At 48.3% G+C, this 20,820-nt stretch overlaps 1 long non-coding RNA gene across 1 annotated transcript in view; it reads right to left on the reverse strand.

Moving 5' to 3' along the window:
- Positions 1-20,820, reverse strand: part of LOC135002581 (uncharacterized) — a 70,331-nt gene that overhangs the window by 39,817 nt on the left and 9,694 nt on the right. Inside the window, exon 2 of the long non-coding RNA XR_010203819.1 lies at positions 19,748-19,857. This is a non-coding gene — a long non-coding RNA (uncharacterized LOC135002581). The remainder of the gene's footprint in view (positions 1-19,747; positions 19,858-20,820) is intronic.

A 20,820-nucleotide genomic window follows, 5' to 3' on the forward strand; every position in this document is an offset into this window, starting at 1 on the left:
TCACCAGCCATACCACAAAAAAGAAATAAAACTTTTTTCTTTTTTGGCCCAGTCCAGTGTCTAGTCTAGAATCCAGTCCTGTCTAGAATTCGGTGTTTAGAATCCAGTCCAGTGTTAGAATCCAGTCCAGTGTTAGAATCCAGTCTTGTCTAGAATCTGGTGTTTAGAATCCAGTCCGGTGTTTAGAATCCAGTCCGGTTTTTAGAATCCAGTCCGGTTTTTAGAATCCAGTCCGGTGTTTAGAATCCAGTCCGGTGTTTAGAATCCAGTCCGGTGTTTAAAAAAAAAAAAAAAAAAAAGTCTTGTTTTGTTTAGCAAAATTTAGTCTTGCCTTGTCTTGTCCAGTTTTAAATCCTCCTATGTCTACTATGCAAGCCCTGCAGGCATCTCTCGCAGCCCTGAACTCTGTATTCAGTGCTTTGAGACCAGAGCGACTAGAAGTTTTGCAGCAATCCCTAAAGCAACTGCAAAACCTACTGACTAAAATCTTGCTCATCTTGCCAGAAGTCGTTGAGAGTACATCTATCTCTAAAGAGACTCTTGTTCACAGTATGGTGACAAGAGAATCCTCTGGTTTAATTGAAGAGAAAAGATTTAAAAGTTTTCTGCGGCCCAGGCTCTCAGAAGAGGAGCGTCTGCGTCGCAGAAACTTAAACTTGTGCCTATATTGTGGGGGTTTAGGCCACTATCTGCAGACCTGTGAGTTGCGCAAGCCAAAGTGTGGTGACGAGTCTTGCCCTCTGGCCAAGTTGAGTCAGGATACAAGACCTACTCCTGTCTCTACTGTGGCAGAGGTACTTGTCACACAACCCACACTAAAAAGCTCTCTGTCCTATAATTGGGGTCCTTGGGCAAGGGAGCCCCATTATAGATTCAGGAATCAAAAAAGAATGTTTTTCTCCTCTCTTGAGGTTCCTGTGGAAGCGGAGTTGCAAGCCCCTGGAGTGGTGCCCGATGCCCAGGGTCCTGGAGTGGTGCCCGATGCCCAGGGTCCTGGAGTGGTGCCCAGGGTCCTGGAGTGGTGCCCGTAGCCCAGGGTCCTGGAGTGGTGCCCGTAGCCCAGGGTCCTGGAGTGGTGCCCGTAGCCCAGGGTCCTGGAGTGGTGCCCGTAGCCCAGGGTCCTGGAGTGGTGCCCGTAGCCCAGGGTCCTGGAGTGGTACCCGATGCCCAGAGTGCTGGAGCGGTACCCGATGCCCAGAGTGCTGGAGCGGTACCCGATGCCCAGAGTGCTGGAGCGGTACCCGATGCCCAGAGTGCTGGAGCGGTACCCAATGCCCTAGCTTATAGAGGGGCATCAAATATTATAGTTCAGGTGTCCATACCGGAAGGGGTCTCAGAAGCTGTCACCCCAGGTAGGGACTTGAAAAGCGCAACCCAAGAAAGGGTCTCTAAAACCATAGTTCTTGAAGGGAACTCGAGAAGCAAAACCCCAGAAGGGATCTTTGAAGTAATATCCCCAAGTGGGGTCTCGAGAGACGCAGCCCCAAAGAAGGGTCTAGAAGTCGCTTCCCCAGGAAAGAACTTAAGAAGCATAGCATTAGTGGAGGATCTGAACGTTATTGCTTCAGCAAAAGTCCCGGAAGTCATAGTCCCGGGAGAACTTTCGATAATTATCGACTCAGAGAGGGAGGCCGATGGCCCGATTCCAGTCAGGGAGGCCAACGGCCCGGTCCCAGTAAAAGAATCCGAGGTGCTGGCCCCAGCGGGGTTCCCGGAGGCCACTGCCCCAGCGGGGTTCCCGGAGGCCACTGCCCCAGCGGGGTTCCCGGAGGCCACTGCCCCGGCGGGGTTCCCGGAGGCCACTGCCCCGGCGGGGTTCCCGGAGGCCACTGCCCCGGCAGGGTTCCCGGAGGCCACTGCCCCGGCGGGGTTCCCGGAAGTCTCTGCCCCGGCGGGGTTCCCGGAAGTCTCTGCCCCGGGTGGGGTTCAGGAAGTCTCTGCCCCGGGTGGGGTTCAGGAAGTCTCTGCCCCGGGTGGGGTTCAGGAAGTCTCTGCCCCGGGTGGGGTTCAGGAAGTCTCTGCCCCGGGTGGGGTTCAGAAAGTCACTGCCCCGGGTGGGGTTCAGAAAGTCACTGCCCCGGGTGGGGTTCAGAAAGTCACTGCCCCGGGTGGGGTTCAGAAAGTCACTGCCCCGGGTGGGGTTCAGAGAGTCTCAGCCTCGAGTAAGGTCAATAGTGACCAGGTCCTAGCAAAGCACTCCAGTCAGTCAGATGAGAAGGAAACAGATCCTGACTCTGATATCTCAACATCCATAATCTTTGATGGGGACTTAGCCCAATTTTTGACACTTTACAAACACTATTACATTATTATGTTGTCTAGACCATTTCTGGGCATCACTTCAGAGAACATTGTGCTTTATCTGATTTATTCTTTTAGAGGAGAGCCTTTTGAGTGGGCGACCAGCCTAATGAAAGCTGAAGATCCCATTCTTCAGGATCCCCTAGCATTCAGTGATGCAATTATTAAAAGATATGGTTCCAAAGAAATTGGTTCAGGTTCCTCTAGGTCACCCGTCTTATATACTGAGAGTCCACCAAATACTGTAAACTCAGCACAAGAGTCTCAGCCCGTTGTTTTGACTGCAGGATGTGCTTTTCTGACTTCTTCTAATAATAGTACTTTACCAGAAAGTTCAGCTCCCAAGGGTAAGAGACCTGTCTCTGATTTGAACGCAGCCTTGCTGGGTGGTACCATCAGTTCAGACAATGTGTGGGGAATTACCTTGGTCAGACCTAAAGAGCTTTGTAAAAAGAAGAAGAAGAAAAAGAAATAATTTTTGACTCTTGCCTTGATTAAAAAAAAAGAGTTTTTTTTTTGTTTTTTCCCCTTGTCTTGTGTCCAGTGGCCACCATCAAGGGGAGGGCACTGTTACAAGTTGTTGCTACAGCTTGTTTTTGTTTTCTTGTCTGTTAGACCAGTGTGTCAGGTTTTTTTTTTTGTATCCCTTGTTCTGGATAGTCTGAATTTTGGGGTCTTTTGACCCCTCCTCAAGGGGGGGGGGTAATGTTATGAGCCACGGCTGTGGCTCATTCCTGTTTTGCAGTTTTGTTCTGTATTTCATGTTATACTTCTGTTTATGTTCCCCGTGGGTGTCATGGGGTGCTCGGAGCTCACCCTTAAGGAGGGGATACTGTTATGAACCACAGGTAGTGGTTCATTACTATTTTATGTTTATAAAGTTGTCTTGCATGCCAGGATTTCCTGTTGCTCTGTTTTAGAATACTCTTGTCTGCTGCCGCTGGTGAGTCTGTGTAATTGCAGCTTGTTCCCTTGTGTTCAGCCTCACCTGGCTGCTAATTGCATCTGGTCAGTTTGGAATCTTGCAACAAGGCAGCTGCATGGGATTATTAATTAGGCCTCTCTGTTATATGCTGGCTGTTTGCAATTCACAGATGCTGGTGATATTCCTTGGTTTGCAGTCTGCTTGAGTTCTGAGCTTGGTTCCTGCTAGTTCCTGAGCTTCCTGTGTCGATTCCTGTGTCAGTCCCTGTGTCGATTCCTATGTCTGATCCCGTGTACTGCCGTGAGGCGTTCCTGTCCTGAGGTCCAGTACCGTTGCCTGTGCAAGTTTCTGGCTTCTTGGTGTCCACCGGTCTGCCGTTTGGGATTCTGCCTGTCCTCCAGTTCTGAGAGTCTGTGTCAGCAGCATTGGGAGTTCCTGTCCGTTTGCCAGTATTCGTACCGGTTCCGTGAGTAGCGGCACTACCGCGTCCGTCGGCCTAGGCTGCTGTATTCCCTTATTATTTCTGTCACTGGTGTTTTGCAGAGGGTTCTGCTTATGCTGTCACCGCCGGTACACAAAAGTATTGTCGGCGTGTGGTCAGCATTTCCTTTGTTGTTCTTTTCCTTTGGCGGCAAGCCGCACATACTTTGGTTTTAGGTTTGTTAGTAGCCCCTGGCCTTGTTGTTTAGTCAGAGGGTCCCTTGTTATCACCCTGTCTCGGTTCACTCTTTGTCTCTCATTAAGACCTGAGGGGGCATCGAAGTTGGGCAGACGTAATCCGCCCTTCAAACGCGGCTGCCATGGGCTCAAGCAACCATAGTCTCGCAAGAGTGTACTGACAGCACGGGTGAGACAACGGAGATAGGGCGCCAGGGGCTATTCCCTTTCCATTCCCCTTTCCCAGCATTCCGTCCTGGTGCTCTGGACTCGCTTCATAACATCTCCCTTGTTCTGAGCACCAGGAACCTAACAGTAGTATGACCATTGGCAGCGACGTTATCATACAGATGCTTAGGGCTGTGGCCATCCTCCTCAGAGGCTTGGCTAACTATTACAGATTGTAAGTTTTGGGCCACTTTATAAATAAATATAGTAAATACTGCCAGGGGCGTAGCGAGGGTGGAACGAGTAGAGCTTGAGCTCCAGGCGCTGCTGGGGACAAAAGGTGCAGGCTTTCTGTAACAGAGATCCAACCGGAATTTTTGCTGAAAAGATGCGGGCGCATGCGCAGCGCCCGTCCTACGTATGCGCCCGCACTTTCTGCGGGGGGGCGCAGAAAAAGCGATCGCCTCTGCCGGTCAATCAGGCAGAGGCGGTCACGGGGTGGGGGCTAGCAACGCTCCGTTTCCAGGGAGGAGACGGAGCGTTGCGGGGCGTGGGGCGGCGCGAACGGTGGGCGGAGGCGGATGAATGGGAGCGTGTTGTGGGTGTGATCACGGTGGCTGCGTGATGTCACACGCAGCCACTGCGGTCAGGAAACTGGCAGCGAGTCTCCTGCGGCCGTAGCTAAGCAGCAGCGGCAGGAGGCTCCCACAGTTTCTGCTAACAAGCAGAAATTGCAAACGCTCCGCAATTTCTGCTTGTTCAACTGGGGGAGGCTCCGGTCAGCATGCTGGGCAGCCTTGCCAAGCGATGGGTGGCCCCCAGCATGCGAGCCAAAGGATAGCAAATTCTGCCTTACTGAATTAGCCCCTGTATCTGCATTCAGTGATATGGAACAAGCAGGCAGTGTGGTGGCCACCCCTTCCCTTTCCTCAGTCCTTTCCTTCTACCCACGGAGATCAATCACATAGAAGCTCCGCCGCTCCAGGCTAGAACGAGGAGCTGCTCTGCTGCTGCCCTCTTGGTGAGAATTAATGAGTGTATACATAACCCTCCAACTGTACCTTTTTGGCAGGTACAATACCTTTTTTTTATGGTCTGTACCTGCCAAAAAGGGTTTGTACCGATTTTTGACTCTCCCAATTAACATTGTAAGTATAGAAAAAGGGGTGTGGCCACGCCCTCTTTACCCGTGGCCATGTCCCCTTTCCTAATTTGTACTGGTTTTCATGTGTAAAATGTTGGAGGGTTTGTGTATACTGTGTGTATATGTGTGTTTATGTGTATATGTCTGTGAGTGTGTATATGTACTGTATGCAGTGATGTGCACCGGACATTTTTCGGGTTTTGTGTTTTGGTTTTGGATTCGGATCCGCGGCCGTGTTTTGGATTCGGAAGCGTTTTGGCAAAACCTCCCTGAAAATTTTTTGGCGGATTCGGTTGTGTTTTGGATTCGGGTGTTTTTTTACAAAAACCCCTCAAAAACAGCTTAAATCATAGAATTTGGGGGTCATTTTGATCCCATAGTATTATTAACCTCAATAACCATAATTTCCACTCATTTCCAGTCTATTCTGAACACCTCACACCTCACAATATTATTTTTAGTCCTAAAATTTGCACCGAGGTCGCTGGATGACTAAGCTAAGCGACCCAAGTGGCTGACACAAACACCTGGACCATCTAGGAGTGGCACTGCAGTGTCACACAGGATGGCAGATTAAAAAAATAGTCCCCAAACAGCACATGATGCAAAGAAAAAAAGAGGCGCAAGGAGGTAGCTGTGTGACTAAGCTAAGCGACCCAAGTGGCCGACACAAACACCTGGCCCATCTAGGAGTGGCACTGCAGTGTCAGACAGGATGGCACTTCAAAAAATAGTCCCCAAACAGCACATGATGCAAAGAAAAAAAGAGGCGCAATGAGGTAGCTGTGTGACTAAGCTAAGTGACCCAAGTGGCCTACACAAACACCTGGCCCATCTAGGAGTGGCACTGCAGTGTCAGACAGGATGGCACTTCAAAAAACAGTCCCCAAACACATGATGCAAAGAAAAATGAAAGAAAAAAGAGGTGCAAGATGGAATTGTCCTTGGGCCCTCCCACCCACCCTTATGTTGTATAAACAGGACATGCACACTTTAACAAACCCATCATTTCAGCCACAGGGTCTGCCACACGACTGTGACTGAAATGACTGGTTGGTTTGGGCCCCCACCAAAAAAGAAGCAATCAATCTCTCCTTGCACAAACTGGCTCTACAGAGGCAAGATGTCCATCTCCTCCTCATCCTCCGATTCTTCACCCCTTTCACTGTGTACATCCCCCTCCTCACAGATTATGAATTCGTCCCCACTGGAATCCACCATCTCAGGTCCCTGTGTACTTTCTGGAGGCAATTGCTGGTGAATGTCTCCACGGAGGAATTGATTATAATTCATTTTGATGAACATCATCTTCTCCACATTTTCTGGAAGTAACCTCGTACGCCGATTGCTGACAAGGTGAGCGGCTGCACTAAACACTCTTTCAGAGTACACACTGGAGGGGGGGCAACTTAGGTAAAATAAAGCCAGTTTGTGCAAGGGCCTCAAAATTGCCTCTTTTTCCTGCCAGTATACGTACGGACTGTCTGACATGCCTACTTGGATGCGGTCACTCATATAATCCTCCACCATTCTTTCAATGGTGAGAGAATCATATGCAGTGACAGTAGACGACATGTCAGTAATCGTTGGCAGGTCCTTCAGTCCGGACCAGATGTCAGCACTCGCTCCAGACTGCCCTGCATCACCGCCAGCGGGTGGACTCGGAATTCTTAGCCTTTTCCTCTCACCCCCAGTTGCGGGAGAATGTGAAGGAGGAGCTGTTGACGGGTCACGTTCCGCTTGACTTGACAAGTGTCTCACCAGACTTGTGTCTGCCGGAAAGAGCGATACAACGTAGGTTTTAAATATAGGATCGAGCACGGTGGCCAAAATGTAGTGCTCTGATTTCAACAGATTGACCACCCGTGAATCCTGGTTAAGCGAATTAAGGGCTCCATCCACAAGTCCCACATGCCTAGCGGAATCGCTCTGTATTAGCTCCTCCTTCAATCTCTCCAGCTTCTTCTGCAAAAGCCTGATGAGGGGAATGACCTGACTCAGGCTGGCAGTGTCTGAACTGACTTCACGTGTGGCAAGTTCAAAGGGTTGCAGAAACTTGCACAACGTTGAAATCATTCTCCACTGCGCTTGAGTCAGGTGCATTCCCCCTCCTTTGCCTATATCGTAGGTAGCTGTATAGGCTTGAATGGCCTTTTGCTGCTCCTCCATCCTCTGAAGCATATAGAGGGTTGAATTCCACCTCGTTACCACCTCTTGCTTCAGATGATGGCAGGGCAGGTTCAGGAGTGTTTGCTGGTGCTCCAGTCTTCGGCACGCGGTGGCTGAATGCCGAAAGTGGCCCGCAATTCTTCGGGCCACAGACAGCATCTCTTGCACGCCCCTGTAATTTTTCAAATAATTCCACACCACCAAATTCAATGTATGTGCAAAACATGGGATGTGCTGGAATTTGCCCAGATGTAATGCACGCACAATATTGCTGGCGTTGTCCGATGTCACAAATCCCCAGGAGAGTCCAATTGGGGTAAGCCATTCTGCGATCTTCCTCAGTTCCTGTAAGAGGTTGTCAGCTGTGTGCCTCTTATGGAAAGCGGTGATACAAAGCGTAGCCTGCCTAGGAACGAGTTGGCGTTTGCGAGATGCTGCTACTGGTGCCGCCACTGCTGTTCTTGCTGTGGGAGGCAATACATCTACCCAGTGGGCTGTCACAGTCATATAGTCCTGAGTCTGCCCTGCTCCACTTGTCCACATGTCCGTGGTTAAATGGACATTGGGTACAACTGCATTTTTTAGGACACTGGTGACTCTTTTTCTGACGTCTGTGTACATTTTCGGTGTCGCCTGCCTAGAGAAGTGGAACCTAGATGGTATTTGGTACCGGGGACACAGTACCTCATGCAATTCTCTAGTTCCCTGTGAATTAACGGTGGATACCGGAAACACGTTTTTCACCACCCAGGCTGCCAAGGCCTGAGGTATCCCCTTTGCAGCAGGATGACTGCTGTGATATTTCATCTTCCTCGCAAAGGACTGTTGGACAGTCAATTGCTTACTGGAAGTAGTACAAGTGGGCTTACGACTTCCCCTCTGGGATGACGATCGACTCCCAGCAGCAACAACAGCAGCGCCAGCAGCAGTAGGCGTTACACTCAAGGATGCATCAGAGGAATCCCAGGCAGGAGAGGACTCGTCAGACTTGACAGTGACATGGCCTGCAGGACTATTGGCTTTCCTGTGTAAGGAGGAAATTGACACTGAGGGAGTTGGTGGTGTAGTTTGCATGAGCTTGGTTACAAGAGGAAGGGATTTAGTTGGCAGTAGACTGCTTCCGCTGTCACCCAAAGTTTTTGAACTTGTCAATGACTTGTGATGAATGCGCTCCAGGTGACGCATAAGGGAGGATGTTCCGAGGTGGTTAACGTCCTTACCCCTACTTATTACAGCTTGACAAAGGCAACACACGGCTTGACACCAGTTGTCTGCATTTCTGTTTAAATAATTCCACACCGAAGAGGTGATTTTTTTTTTGTAATTTGACCAGGCATGTCAATGGCCATATTCGTCCCACGGACAACAGGTGTCTCCCCGGGTGCCTGACTTAAACAAACCACCTCACCATCAGAATCCTCCTTGACAATTTCCTCCCCAGCGCCAGCAACTCCCATATCCTCATCCTGGTGTACTTCAACAGTGACATCTTAAATTTGACTATCAGGAACTGGACTGCCGGTGCTCCTTCCAGCACTTGCAGGGGGCGTGCAAATGGTGTAAGGCGCCACCTCTTCCCGTCCAGTGTTGGGAAGGTCAGGCATCGCAACCGACACAATTGGACTCTCCTTGGGGATATGTGATTTAGAAGAACGCACAGTTCTTTGCTGTGTTTTTGCCATCTTAACTCTTTTAAATTTTCTAGCAGGAGGATGAGTGCTTCCATCCTCATGTGAAGCTGAACCACTAGCCATGAACATAGGACAGGGCCTCAGCCGTTCCTTGCCATTCCGTGTCGTAAATGGCATATTGGCAAGTTTACGCTTCTCATCAGACGCTTTTAATTTTGATTTTTGGGTCATTTTACTGAAATTTAGTTTTTTGTATTTTACATGCTCTCTACTATAACATTGGGCATCTGCCTTGGCAGACGACGTTGATGGCATTTCATCGTCTTGGCCATGACTAGTGGCAGCAGCTTCAGCACGAGGTGGAAGTGGATCTTGATCTTTCCCTATTTTACCCTCCACATTTTTGTCCTCCATTTTTTAATGTGTGGAATTATATGCCAGTAATATATCAATAGCAATGGCCTACTACTACATACTGCGCACGACAACTAAAATGCACCACAGTAAGGGATGGATAGTATACTTGACGACACAGAGGTAGGTAGAGCAGTGGCCTACTGTACTGTACTGCTATATATTATATACTGGTGGTCATCAAAATTATGCAATGTACTCCTACTATATACAGTATACAACGCACAACAACTAAAATGCACCACAGGTATGGATGGATAGTAAACTTGATGACACAGAGGTAGGTAGAGCAGTGGCCTACTGTACCGTACTGCTATATATTATATACTGGTGGTCAGCAAAATTATGCACTGTCCTCCTACTATATATACACCACACCACTTAAATGCACCACAGGGATGGATGGATAGTATACTTGACGACACAGAGGTAGGTAGAGCAGTGGCCTACTGTACCGTACTGCTATATATTATATACTGGTGGTCAGCAAAATTATGCACTGTCCTCCTACTATATATACACCGCACAACAACTAAAATGCACCACAGGTATGGATGGATAGTATACTTGATGACACAGAGGTAGGTAGAGCAGTGGCCTACTGTACCGTACTGCTATATATTATATACTGGTGGTCAGCAAAATTATGCACTGTCCTCCTACTATATATACACTGCACCACTTAAATGCACCACAGGGATGGATGGATAGCATACTTGACGACACAGACGTAGGTAGAGCAGTGGCCTACTGTACCGTACTGCTATATATTATATACTGGCGGTCAGCAAAATTATGCACTGTCCTCCTACTTTATATACACTGCACAACAACTAAAATGCACCACAGGGATGGATGGATAGTATACTTGACGACACAGAGGTAGGTAGAGCAGTGGCCTACTGTACCGTACTGCTATATATTATATACTGGCGGTCAGCAAAATTATGCACTGTCCTCCTACTATATATACACTGCACCACTTAAATGCACCACAGGGATGGATGGATAGTATACTTGACGACACAGAGGTAGGTAGAGCAGTAGCCTACTGTACCGTACTGCTATATATTATATACTGGTGGTCAGCAAAATATGCACTGTCCTCCTACTACTGCGCACAACAACTAAAATGCACCACAGGTATGGATGGATAGTATACTTGACGACACAGAGGTAGGTAGAGCAGTGGACTACTGTACCGTACTGCTATATATTATATACTGGTGGTCAGCAAAATTATGCACTGTCCTCCTACTATATATACACCGCACAACAACTAAAATGCACCACAGGGATGGATGGATAGTATACTTGATGAAACAGAGGTAGGTAGAGCAGTGGACTATTGTACCATACTGCTATACTGGTGGTCACTGGTCAGCAAAATTCTGCACTGTCCTCCTATACTACAATGCAGCACAGATATGGAGCGTTTTTCAGGCAGAGAACGTAGATATTTTCAGCACACTCAGCGCAGAAATTTGCAAGCACACTGAGCACAGATACTTGCAGCACACTGAGCACAGATATTTGCAGCACACTGAACACAACTGAGAGGACACTGCACGTCCTCTCCCTATCATCTCCAATGCACGAGTGAAAATGGCGGCGACGCGCGGCTCCTTATATAGGATACGAATCTCGCGAGAATCCGACAGCGGGATGATGACGTTCAGGTGCGCTCGGGTTAACCGAGCAAGGCGGGAGGATCCGAGTATGCCTCGGACCCGTGTAAAATGGGTGAAGTTCGGGGGGGTTCGGATTCCGAGGAACCGAACCCGCTCATCACTAACTGTATGTATGCGTAAATGTGAGTGTTTCTGTGTAAATATGTGTATATGTCTGTGTGCATACTGTATGTGTATGTTTATGTGTATACATGTATATGTCTGTGTTTATATGTGAGTGTATATGTGTGTGCTTATGTATGTCTGTGTGTATATGTGTGTGTTTATGTGTATATATCTTTGTAGACAGTATGTGTGAGTATATGTGTGTGTTTATGTATTTCTGTGTGTATATGTCTGTGTATATGTGTGTGTTTATTTATGTCAGTGTGTATGTCTGTGTTTATGTGTGTGTGTACATGTACATATATCTGTTTGTGTATATGTGTGTGTTTATGTATGTCTGTGCCTAGATATGTGTGACTCTATGTATGTATGTATGTATGTATGTATGTATGTGTGGTGGTGGTAGTGGGTGGGGGCATCGTGACATGACTCTTCTCCTGGTGTCATGTCTTCATGCTGCGCCTCTGAATACTGCTAGTGCATGTATGATAATGTAGTGGATTAATAACAGCAATGCACTGTAGTGCATACACCATAGTCTTGTGCAGTATAATGTAATATATGTATAATGTGTAATTCAAGTGCACAGTCTAAAACCTGATCCCCAGAGGAGAGGGTGGGCCCTTAGGCAGTGGGGCCTACCGGGGGTTTCCTCTGCACCACTATGGGCCAGTCTGACCCTGTCCATGACTCCTACCTTCTATCATCATTAACTGTGGCTTCATTCTCTTCCTTCTCATAATCTCATCCACCCTTTCTGAGGCTTATTTGGGACACTAGGTGATTCAGGAGCTGTCACTCAGCGGGTGTATAATAGATGTTCCCTAGTCGCTTCTTTCCCCCTGATATGCGGCTGATTAAGGTTCTTCTAACCACAGTTGCTGATCTCCTTTGCTCTTCCCTGAGTCCTGGGGAGTTTCTGATGGATCTAATGCTATTCTCTACCTGCCCCCATGCTTTTGCCAATGTCCCACTTGCCAGGATTAGCTGCCCTCTTATGCTAGGTACACACTAGATGACTTGCAAACGATGCAATGTCTTCAACGATTTCCCTTGAACTCCTGGACAAACAATGTAGAGCATACACACTGTGCAATCTTATAAAAGATATCATCAGTGGCCACATCTAGAGTATGCTGGTATGCAGCTGAGTCTGACGATATCCTCAGATTGAGCTGCATGTAGAGAAGATGTGATGAAAATGCCACGAATTACGTTGCGTTAGCGTGCATAGTGCATACACACTTGACAATTTGAACAATTTGTCCTTCCGAAGAGTCGGAATTGCCCATATCATTCATAAAATTGTCTAGTGTGTAGGGGCCTTTAGCTCTCTTCTTCCCAAATTCTCTGCATAACACGGACATTACACGGTTCCTCTGGGTGGTCTTCTGTATGCCGAATGTCGGTATACCGGGCCGGCGCCGGGATCCCGACACCCGGCATACCGACAACTATTCTCCCTCGTGGGGGTCCACGACCCCCCTGGAGGGAGAATAAAATAGAGTGGTGCGCGTAGCGCGCCACCGTGCCTGCAGCGTGGCGAGCGCAGCGAGCCCGCAAGGGGCTCCTTTGCGCTCGCCACGCTGTCGGTATGCCGGCAGTCGAGCTCCCGGCACCGGTATTCTGGTCGCCGGGAGCCCGAGCGCCGGCATACCGTACTACACCCGGTTCCTCTCTCTCTTCTCATGGACCCGAGTACTGTTCTCTTCCTCTTGACACTACACTCAAACTATGGGGGTAATTCAGACCTGATCGTAGATGTGCTAAATTTATCACATCTACGATCAGTTTCACAGTCATGCGGGGGGACGCCCAGCACAGGGCTAGTCCGCCCCACATGTCTAGCTCTGCCCCCCACACAGGTACAAAAGCATTGCACGGCGGCGATGCTTTTGTACCTGAGGAGTAGCTCCCTACCAGCGCAGCTCCTGCGCACTGACAGGGAACTACTCGCCGCGTCCTGGGTCGCAGTGGCTGCATGTGACGTCACGCAGCCGCTGTGGCCCACACCCCCAATGTGGCCCACACCCCCAATGGTCTGGACACGCCTCCCGCGACCGCCTCTACCTGTCAATCAGGCAGAGACGAATGAACCAGTGAGATGCTGATAGCATCTCACTGGGTTCCCGGGGTGTGCACGCGTAGTGTGGCCGCTGTGTGTGCGCACTCCACAAAGTAATTCAGACTGCGATTACTGCCGCTGCAGCATCTGAATTACCCCCTATATCCATTGCTCTGTCTCAAACCAGGGCCAGAATGGCACACTACATAAGCGGATCCCTGGCATTGCCGTCTCTGCTGACCTTGTAGTCCCATTATGTCACGTTCCCCGAACCTAATTACAGTCTACATTTTATCATTTTAAATAATCCTCTAATAAATAATTTATAAAAGCTGGAGAATAAAAATAACCGGTGGGAGCTGCATCCAACATGCAGGGTAAGAACATTATTGTGCTGTTGGGCAGTGCTAAGAACCATTTCCAAGGACAAAGCTATAGATCCGGACACTGCCCCCCAATAAAGCACAATGGGCATCCATTCCTATGCTAATATCTATCAGTAACCATTACACGGTTCTTTCTGCACTACTTTTGGTCTTATTCTGGCGTAATATAATCTGCATTATCATGTACCGGTAAATATATTGATGTCTTCATGAAGATTCCTGTGTCCCAGCCTTTTCCCATGTTGCGCACTCTGCACCTATTCAAAATATTTATTAATCTGTCAGCGCCACAGGCATCACCGGGGACATGGCATGTTTCTGGAGATCTGCACTCAGGGGTGTCTTAAGCGAGGAGGGGGCCTATATGCAGACTCCAGGTGGGCCCCACGCAGGTCTCCGGAAACATGGCGCGCGTAAAGTTTCGGAGACAAAATTCAAACTGCGCATGCGCAGCGGCCATTTTGGAAGGGATTTTTTGCACGACGGCTGCAGCTGCAGCGATCGACGCTGCACCGTGGAGAGGTGAGTACTAAAATATGGGTGCAGTGTGGGCCCCCCCCTGGACCCAGGGGCCCGTGTGCACCGCACACATGATAGAAACGCCTACAGTATGTCTGCACTGCAGACTTCACTGGAAACAAGGGGAAGACATTATGGGGGATTTTCAATTGTTAGAAAAGTTGGTTGGGTGTCTGTTTTTTCCCGTCTATTAGATAGGAAAAAACAGACACCCAACTGACTTTTCAAACAAGTGAATACCCCCCGAAGTGTCTGGAGACCTGTATATGTGAACTGCATAAATCACCAGGAAGTGGCGTCTGCACCAATTTCCCAGAGATCGGCATAAGCGCAGTAGTCTTCGTCATGTGCCGGAATCTGCTGCAAGGTCCAATTATCAATAATCGCTTTGCAATGTGATTTCGGTGCAATATTAGCACCCAAAATCGTATGGAATATACAATTATATTGGTGCCATGTATTAATCTTCACCAGCAGGAACAGGGGCTCCAAAAGGACACCATCCCTACAATATAATCGGACAACTAGCAGGGCTACTATGGAGGAACCTTCTGATTTTTGCAAAGGGTACCCTCGCAGGCTACAACAGGCTAATGCCATCTTCAAATGGTGTTAGCTGCGGGGGTCAGTGCTTCCCATTCTGGAGCTTGGAATATCTAACATCATCGCAACCTATGGTGGCTGCAGCTGAAGTCGGAAATGGAGGGATCACAGCAGATATTGTAGATTCCTGCAGCAGTCCCTCCTACATACAAGTGATAGTAAATATTTGCAGATATCCCCCGAAAATGGGTGTTTTCGGGGGAATATGCCACACATATTTATTGATAAATGGGCCCCTATATAAGTCAAAGTAGAAAAATGACATCATAATGCGAGGAAACTAGAGATATATATTTAAAATGTATGATTTACGTCCGAATGTGTGGCAAGCTGGACTGTCACCCAGTCACGGTGATGGGCCTATATTTATGTGGAGGCCTGGTGCTATAATCCCATCTTCCTCATTGTTAATCTGTCTCTGGCTGCTCATGTCCGCCCATCCAGCTGTGCAAGTGCATACAGCCATTAACCAAGAGGGATCCAAAGGATTCCTCTCTTCCAAAGAGTTGACATTAGGCAGGGCCATAACTTGGGGAGCCTAAGTGGTGCCACCTCCCTGGGTGCAGAGCCTAGAAGATGGAACAGTCACTACCCCGTGACACCTGCCACTACATAGCAAAGTGTTCTCTGCCTTCCACAGTGTTTGTACTGGATCAGCATTAACCACACAAAATCACAATGACATGTATTATTCACAGTCCCTGTGAGGATATACATCAAAATAAGAAGAGAAGACTCAGGGGGACATTTACTAAGCAATGATAAGAGCGGAGAAGTGAGCCAGTGGAGAAGTTGCCCATAGCAACCAATCAGCACTGAAGTAATATCTATAATTTGCATACTATAATATGATACAGAGCTGCTGATTGGTTGATGGGGAAACTTCTCCACTGGCTCACATCTCCGTTCTTATCACTGCTTAGTAAATGTACCCTTAATTCTCTGTGGCTGGAAAACAATATTAAAAGTAAATAATCAATGACGCTGACAACAGTGGATGATAACTGTGCGTCACCTGTGAGAAGAGTAAGGGGCCCTACTCACTGGCCGACCCGCCGCCGAGCTGCCCGACGGCGGATACGGCCGACGAGCGACCCGGCGGCGGGGGGGCAGTGACGGGGGGAGTGAAGTTTCTTCACTCCCCCCGTCACGCGGCTGCATTGAAGTGCAGGCAAATATGGACGAGATCGTCCATATTGGCCTGCATGCACAGCCGACGGGAGACCAGCGATGAACGAGCGCGTGGCCGCGCATCGTTCATCGCTGGAGCCTCCACACTGAAAGATATGAACGAGTTCTCGTTCATTTATGAACGAGATCGTTCATATCTTTCTAAAAATCGGCCAGTGTGTACTGTGTAGGGCCTATAACAGTGGGGCTGCGGGAGGCCACATGTTGCCTACCTGTACGCTACAGTATCAGAAATCTTTATTTCTTTTTGAAAATCTGTTTTTATTATTTAAACAGTTAGTAAAATAGTGAAATAGTACTATGAAGAAAGAGAAGAACTCAATGTATGACGAATTCAACAAGCAAATTCACAACCACTCGGGACGAGGCATCTCATTCAAGGAGGCTTCGAGAGTCGAGGGCCGGGAGTGGATCCCCGCATCCGCGGGGTGCGAACCTGCTGCCACGCGTCATCTGGAGGGAGTACAACAGGCAGGTCCGAAAGGTGGTGAAAGGCGTCCCAATCAGGAACCGGAACCGGGGGGATACCCAGAGTCGTGAAGAAAGCCTGTAGGTCCGACGGTCTAGAAAGACTCGCAATCTTGCCGCCATGAGAGATCTGGAGGGAGAATGGAAAGCCCCATCTATACTTCAGCTCGAGCTTCCTGAGGGCGTCCGTAAGAGGTTTCAAGGCGCGACGTTGTTGCAGGGTTGACCAGGCCAGGTCAGGGAATATCTGTATCTTGTCGCCTTGAAATTCAATGTTGTCTAATTGACGGGCCGACCTCATTATCTCCTCTTTTTGGGCGTAATAGTGGAGCCTACAAATCACGTCCCGTGGTCTGTCAGAGGGCAAGCCTCGAGGACGAAGGGCTCTGTGAGCTCTATCGAATATAATATCCTTATTCGGATCCAGGTCAATAAGTTCCCCAAATATCTTAGATAAGGCGGCTACCAGGTCTGCTTGCTGGACGCCCTCCGGCAGGCCCCTGACTCTAATATTATTCCGCCGGCCGCGATTATCCATATCTTCAATGCGCGACTTTAAGAAGGAGATATTGTCTCGTTGGTGGCATAGTACTTCTCGAAGTTTAGTCAAAGAGTCCACAGCAGATGATTCATGGCGTTCTAGTACATCAAATCGAGTCGCGATTTGAGACATATCTTGTCGGAGCGCTGTCACTTCCCGAGTAATGGTGGATAGCAGACGGGTCTCCAAGGCCGAAAAGTCTTGCTTCGTAGGGAGTGATCGTACATGAGACAGTATTTCGCTTATCTCCGCTGATAAGGAGAGGGCCTGTAAGGGCTCCGGAGACCCAGAGGAGGCCATGTCGTCTACCGGGTCGTGTACACTCGAGAAGGTCGGGACGTTAGAAGGAGCGGAGGGGGTCGAGGTTGGAGAAGTTAGGAACCGACGTAAATCTGATGAACGTCGATTCACGGGGGTTGGGATCTCGTCCGGCTTAGTCTTGGCCTTCTTTTTTTTCTTTCCCCCTTTCACCATGAGATCGGTCTGTAGATATAACCGTTTAAAAGTACACTTTCACATTTCCTCGGTATTATACAGCATGAGGGCCGTCATCGTGCAAGAACCCCCCTCGTGGTCTTAGGGTGGCATCAGGCAGGCATTCACTAGGCTAAGGGCCCATTCTGTCGCTGGTAGTGGCGGTGCTTCTGATATGATCCGATCAGGGTGCAGCCACCGAACCCCAGGCCAGCAGACACAGAGAAATTATTAAGTGGATGGATGGATGGTTGAATGGGTATATAGAGTACTGTGACTGATTTATAGTGTGATCAAGCCTGTATTGTCTGGCCCCTCTGGTCCCCCTTCTCTTACTTCACATGTGTCGCAGCAGTGAAAGTGCAATCCTGCACCTCTCACTGAGCCCAAAATGGCCGCCGGGCGCCTTCTCCCGTCTATTCCTCCGACGAGCTGCCGGGTCCCCGTCACGCTGGGAGCTGCGGGCAGAGAAGGAAACCGCTAGCCGCGGCAATCGGCTGGCGGCAGGTGAATCTGAAGGGCTCCGTATAATGTTCGCGGCCTGCTTAGCGGGTCCCGGAGCCGTCTCCGGCCAGCCGTCCAAAATAGAGGCCCCGGCTTCTTCCAGCCCCGCAGGCCGCAATCCGCGGGAGCAGTTAAAACTGCTCCCCGATTCCGCAGCGCCGCAGGGGTCTCAGCCAAGGGGCACCAGAAGGGCGGCAGAGGACTGAGGGTGACCGATGAGGCGCTGATATCAGGGGAATCAGTAGGTTTTATCGTGGGTCTCTGGAGCTCTTCTCAAACACTTCTGCCTCCCTCAGACCCCAGACCACGCCCCCCAAAATAGTGAAATAGAATCATCCACTTCGAGGCCAGAGGTCAAACAATGAAGAAGCAGGACACTGCTAAGTTCTAACAGTAGATAATAGAAAATGGGATGTATCAAAAGAGAACATACAAAAACCTATAAGAATGCAGAGCATAATGTGTCTGCGACACAAGGTAAAGTAATAAGGAAACATATAAAATATACCGCAATAAAGGAACATAAAGAAAGATATAGACAAGGGAGGGGGTTGGGAAGGAAGGGGAGGGGGGGGGCATACAGGTGCGTCATGTCGGCATATAGTATCATAGACAGGCAGAGTCAGTAAGGATTAAACCTAAGAGACTGGCCAATAACTAAATACATGAAGAGAGGGGATGAATTTTAATAACGTTAAGGGGCTTTCCTTAAGCTGTCTATACAGAAACAAAGTAGGTGAATCAGTAGCTTACATATATACGTTAGCTGCTAAGAATCCAATTTACCAATAAAGAAACTCGAATTATAGAATTAATTACTGCCCTCTCAATAGCTGGGAAAGTGCCTCTCCTGTCATAATACAAAGCTTGGAGGAGCGGTCTATTTACAGAACATAAACGAGGAACACGAATCATCCAATTATTTATAATGTCACAGAGGTAGTCAGCAAAGGGGAAAAACAATTTATATTAAAAAAATGACTATACCCCAATATTTATATTTACACACTTTGGGCCTAATTCAGCATGAGTTGTAATTTTGCAAAAATTCGCAAAACTGCAACTCCTTCCACTAGCATGTGGGGGGGGGGGGGGGGGGCTCCCAGCACAGGGCAAGGCCGTCCCGCATGCCGGACCTTCCCCCCGCTAAAATGTGAGTGCTTCGCTAAACAGCAAAGCACTCACATCTTTAGGGTAGCCCTCTGCAGCAGTTGCCAGGCCATCGCGGCGTGCCCCACAAATGGTCCGTACACGCCTATATTGTCCGGACCGCGGCCCCCTCTCCCAATGCTGCCATCCACAACTAAGGGGTCTATTTACTAAGCCTGGATGGAGATAAAGTCGCTGGAGATAAAGTACCAGCCAATCAGGTCCTAACTGACATGTCACAGGCTGTGTTTGAAAAATGACAATTAGGAGCCGATTGGCTGGTGCGTTATCTCCAGCGACTTTATCTCCATCCAAGGATTAGTAAATAGACCCCTAAAAAACGGCGCAACGACGATGCCACGTAACTGCCTCCCCGCCGGCACTTAGACCGCGATTGAATGTGATCGCTGTTTAAGTCCTCGCAAATGCACACAGTGGTGTGCATGCATGTGCAGAAGTGCAGAAATCTCCGATTAGTGGTTTCTGCACTTCAACGTACCAAGCTGAATCGGGCCCTTTACCACAGATTATGAAACTCATAGATCTATACTTAATTACCAAACATTATAATACTTTCTTTTGCAGCATATTTCTTATAATGTCCATTAATATTTTTCTGTCACAAAAACCCAGTGCCCCCACCTGCTGCCTCTGTTTCCCTCTGTGCTCATCCCTATTAGAGGGTAAAGGTTTCTTCATGTCTTGTTTCCTCTCTCCAGCCTGATTGATCGTCTGTCTTTTGCCCCATTGATCTGCATTCCAAATAAAATTTATGATGGGTACAAAATATATAGTGTATACAATGGTCACAATAGTAAGTGTCTTACAAGACAGGTGGAAAATGGACTCAGTTCTGATTAGTAACATGTTACCTTTTAAGGAACTAAGCCGCAAGTAAAACTCACAATGCTCGAAAATAGGCCTAAAGAGTGTAGGAGAATAGGACCCTGGCATCGTGATTCACTACTCCCTGCTCCAGCACAGGGGACAGATTTGCGCACTTTCTTAATTAGACCTGGTTATGGTTCAAAATGGTTCAAAAAGGAGCAGACTAGATGAGCCAAGTGGTTCTTATCTGCCATCAAATTCTATGTTTCTATGGCCCCCATTTATCAAGACTTGGGGGTAAATTTACTAAGATGGTAGTTCTACTTAAGATGGGATGTTGCCCATAGCAACCAATCAGATTCCAGGTATTATCTTCTAGAAGGTGCTAAATAAATGATATGTAGAATCTAATTGGTTGCTATGGGCAGCATCCCATCTTAAATAGAACTCCCATCTTAGTAAATTATTTACCCCTCGGAGAGTGATAAATACAATGGTAATAAAGTACCAACCACTCAGCTCCTAACTGCCATGTTACAGGCTGTGTTTAAAAAATGACAGTTAGGAGCTGATTGGCTGGTACTTTATCACCATGCTTTTTATCACTCCCCAAAGCTTGATAAATCTGGGCCTATGTTTCTATCTCAAGCACTCCTGCACCCCCCAGCAGCACATGCTTTCAGGATTTATTAAATCATGCACAGATGACTTTCAGATCAAGGAATCAGGTTCTGGCGATAAGACTGATTTTCTATCACTGATTATCCTGACGATTGAAAATAAGTTCTCACCGCAATTTAAAAGGAATAGTTCACTTGGGAAACTTAGCAATAATCTGTTCCCCAGCAATACAGCTTGGCAGTGTTACATATATTTACTATATGTAG

The sequence above is a fragment of the Pseudophryne corroboree genome, chromosome 1 (genome assembly GCF_028390025.1).
Source record: "Pseudophryne corroboree isolate aPseCor3 chromosome 1, aPseCor3.hap2, whole genome shotgun sequence".
NCBI lineage: Eukaryota > Metazoa > Chordata > Amphibia > Anura > Myobatrachidae > Pseudophryne > Pseudophryne corroboree.